The sequence below is a fragment of the Ipomoea nil genome, unplaced genomic scaffold, assembly GCF_001879475.1.
Source record: "Ipomoea nil cultivar Tokyo-kokei standard unplaced genomic scaffold, Asagao_1.1 scaffold2036, whole genome shotgun sequence".
In the NCBI taxonomy this organism is placed as follows: domain Eukaryota; kingdom Viridiplantae; phylum Streptophyta; class Magnoliopsida; order Solanales; family Convolvulaceae; genus Ipomoea; species Ipomoea nil.
Window position 1 is genome coordinate 6,021,825 of NW_017618464.1, and position 4,439 is coordinate 6,026,263.

The window sequence follows — 4,439 nt, forward strand, 5'->3', positions numbered from 1 at the left end:
GTGTGCAACTGTGCACGCTACTTAATGCTTTTTATTGAATGATTTACCTCAACTAAGAACTTAAACTTGTCACTTGTCAGTGAGGATACACTTTTTTTTTTTACTCCATGTACATATATTTCCTTTCTACCCCCAACCTGTATTCATGCTCATTGACATATATGGATTTGAAATACAGAACTGACGATGATGAGTGGTATTGCTGCAATCCTTCGGTTTCCATTGCCCGACCTTGATGACATAGAGATGTGATGGAATGGAGGAAGGAATGCTTAATCACATTATTCTGTCTTCATTACATTGATGTGAGATTCCTCAAAGAGAGCTTAGTAGGTGATGGTTGAATACATATACTTCCCATTCGCCTTGTATTACAAAATGGATTACTTGTATTGTACTCTATGTATATAGTCTTCACAAGAACAGAGCTATCTTCTTCATAAGCAAATGGGATTTGGGTATTTGATATACCGCGTCATTTGGCATCTCACTCAAATGGAATAATATTTCTGTCACATTTTTTAAAAGTTTAGTGTAGGTGAAGACACCATCACATTTTGTAGATGTGCTTTTAGTTTGAATAAAAGTATTTTTTGTACAAGTAGATGTGATTCATTTGTCTATGTATGCTTAGTTGTTTAGTACTTTGTATATATGAAGTAGGAGAGAAAAATCTTGTTAAAATCAAATGCTTAACTTTACTGTTAAAAGTTATAGCTAACACTAGTATTATGTTTTGATGGTAGAATGTTGAAATTAACACTCTAAATTTTTGGCCATCAAATCTATTGTTGTACTCTATGATTCCATCAAATTTGTAGATGTGATTCTTTGCCCACATTCATCTTCTTTTTTGCTTATTTTTTGAGTTTTACTACATGTCTTAAATTTCAATTCCCCTTCATTTGACATGGCAAACAAGGATATTTTCTTCATATGGGTCTCAAGAAAATGTTTATATCAAAGATATATTTGTGAGAGGGAGTAAAAGTGAGAGTTCATATAGTATTTTCTTAATTTTTGGGAGTGTGCTTGGTTTTTCTACATTAGTATGTGAGTTAAACGTTGATTTGACTTCCGTGTTAGTGCTACCTTTGTCTTGTACAAGTATGAGAAATCTTGATACACTGTTCTAGGGTCGAAGATGTGGTCACATGTTGATTTAACTCCTGGGATTTTCTATGCGATACCCTACCATTTATCCATTGTCATCTTTCCACTCTAAAATGTTACAGTTTGATGGATTGCTAGAACCTTTAAGTGGTTCAAGAACTTTCACTTAGCGTAATGGTGTTCAATGCAACTAATTGTTTCTTGCCATAAAAGGTGTATGTAATCTTTCAAATTTATGGAAACTCAATATGAACAAATGTCAGAGCACTTGAGAACTTCAAATTCCACTTGGACTAGAAGTGCTCTGCATAATGGGTTGTCTCTTACCTGAAAAGGTAATTGGAAGATTGTTAGACCCTTTAAGTGCTTCAAGAACTTCCACAAAACTTATGAGAACTCAAGATAAACAATTGTCTTTTGTTGAAAAATAAGGTACTACCTCTATCTAACATAAAACATCTGCAACAGTTGGTTCTTTCTATTTCTAACTGCAATAACTTACTTGAGCTTCATAGCCTAGAGAATCTCGTTTCAATAGAAATAATTAAGATAATATATTGTAGTGCTCTGACTAGTGACCCATAGACTACTAACTTCAATTATTCTTCAAGGTTTTCAATATTTAATCTCTCTACAACTCTCTCTAATGCCCATAATTATTTTTTTTGGCGAAATTGGTGCCATTTTTACGAGGACAGAGCATCCACATCAGTAAATAATGTGGGGAGAATGCAGCATTAATTCACTCAATTCAAGTTTATAGCTAATGTGGAGAAGAATAAATTTGGGAAGAATTCATCTGCAAAATTAGGCATAATGGCAGAAAAGAAGAAGAAGAAAAAAAAAAGAAACATGGGTTGCTGTGCGCGTTTTGCGCACAGCAGCCAGCCCACACGGGCGCGTCGTTCGGCGCACTTGACTCTTCTGTTTTTTTTTTTTCCTCTCCTTCCCACATTCTCTCTCCTAATCACTCTTACATTATCCCCCAATTCTCTCCAACCATTGTGGATGCACTAACGCGCACCAGCTGCCTTATTTTGTTTGTTTTTCCATCATATCAAAGGTGTTGAGTAGTTTAACGTATTTATTTGCATATGCTTTTTCAAGTCTATGCATTCACACCGCAACTTGTTACCAATAATTTGTTAGGTTATGGGAAAGTGGGAAACACCAGATCAAAATAATTCATACTTGTAAGCTACAGAATTTCATAACACAAAGATACAAAAAATCACAATACAAGACATATATAAATGTTATATAAAATCTATATTTATGTTTATAATATCAATAGTTTGAATAGCTTATTTGGTTGAACTTCAAACTTGATATTAATATAAAAATTATAAGGTTATTATAGGTTCAAAACTCATTAACAGCACTTTAACTTATCTTCACTTGTTTATTTTATCTCTTTCATTCCTTCCCAAGATAAGTTAAATATTTTTTTAGTCTACTTTTATGAATCATTTAATTAACAAATTAAACGCTCTTTTAGTCTACTTTTTATGAATCATTTAATTAATGTAGTATACAAGTTTATATTATACTTCATATAAATTTATTCGAGTTAATTTACTAGTTGATCTACTTATTAGTCTATTTCATTGTATTCAAATTAATTTAGAAGAACTTAAAGTTGATCTAACTAAAAGAATTAGAATTTAAAAGTATGTATGAATATTGTGTTATTCAAACTATTTTATCTAATTGATTATGTTTCATATTTTGTCATAAATATTTTTACATTTTCACCCCACTCAAGTATATTTTTGACTCCGATTCTAACTATCGTGTAATCTATCAAAAACATTCTATTGTAGTTTATAATGTATTTTGTATTTTAGCCTTATTATACTTGTTTGATATTTTGTAATTGACATTTCTATCGTCATTTAAACTTCCCCCATCCAAATAATTTTCCCTGTTGAAGATTAATGAAGAAATCATCATTTCTGTATTTGCTTTATCAAAAGAAAAGACAAATGCAGATGAAGTTGGTATTTAGATAAATCTCATCTTGTGACCTTAATCAGTAAAAGATTAAAAGAGATAAACTAATCTAGATTATCTGTTTAAACCAAAAACATCATTAAATTACTCTTGTTAAGAATCAAACTTATAATATTAAAGCTTGGCATTCTACTTCAGTTCTTATTGAAGTGGCTAATTTGGTTTTGGATTGCCAGGGAGAGGCAGCATTGGTAGCAAGTAATAATGTGCATGGTTCGAGCACGAATTCACTCCCAGTTAGTTGTAGACCCAGGTATTATGAGCATCTATGTGGATGCCACGGTTTATAATGATGATGATGATGCTTATTATGGGGTTTTTTGTGGTGGATAGGCGGATAGTAATGGGGAATTCTTAGCTGCAAAAAATGGTCCGGTCCGTTGTCTAAATAATGCGCATTAGCCCTTGCAGTGAAGGAAGCTCTATCTTGGGTTAAGGAGTTGGGTTTTACAAAGATGGTCATTTTTTCTATTGTCAGAATGTTTGCAGATTACTAAATGGCTTGATCATCTCAAGATCTATCATATGCAGGCTGTGTTATTCATGAGTGCCGAGCCTTTAAACGACACTTTGAGTTAATGTCTTTTCAATATGTTTCTAGATCAGTGAATATGTTTGCTCATGCGTTGGCAAGAGCTATTCGTTCTCAGACTGGTCCTTCTTGTTGGCTATCTTCTTTTCCTATTTGTATTGTACATTTACGGTAATAAAAATTTTTGGTTTTCAAAAAAAAAAAACATGCGAAGAGGCATCTTTATATATGTTGCTCTGGACAGGTTTAGTGTTTAAAGGACGATGAAGAGCTCTGCAAAGGGGCTACTTTCCCACTGAGCTCTTGGAGGCGATTGAGGGATCCAAGATTTCCATTCTCGTAATCTCAAAAATCTTGGAATGCAAGGAGATGTTAAATCAGGTCGTTCTTCCCATATTCTACCATGTTGATCCTTCCCAAGTATGCAAACAAATAGGTGGCTCTGTCTTCTTCTTCTTTTTTAGATTTTCTCAGCAACACCAAATATGCATATGTGTCTAACAGTTTTGTAAAATTGATAATTTAATTCAATACTTTGATGGCTTAATTCAGTTTTAGGTTATAAATGCTCCATCTTATAAGAAATTGAAAATGTTATCACAGTAGAGAGGCAACCCAATCTAGTTGGTTGGACAGTTAACTTGATAATTACAAATTTTCAAGTTAGACCTTTCATTGAGAGTTAGTAATTGAAATTCTATGTTTGTGTTAAGAATTTATGTGTCTTGTGCTGAGAAACTTTGTGCCAAAGAACACACATTATGTACTTAAATCAGATTTG

The 4,439-nt window shown here is 32.8% G+C and overlaps 1 long non-coding RNA gene across 1 annotated transcript; it reads left to right on the forward strand.

The window, feature by feature from the left end:
• The first annotated feature begins 3,265 nt into the window (after positions 1–3,265).
• On the forward strand, positions 3,266–3,595 carry LOC109147794. Its single transcript, XR_002048716.1, has 2 exons — positions 3,266–3,379; positions 3,460–3,595. It is a non-coding gene; the product is annotated as an uncharacterized LOC109147794 (long non-coding RNA).
• The last annotated feature ends 844 nt before the right edge of the window (positions 3,596–4,439 follow it).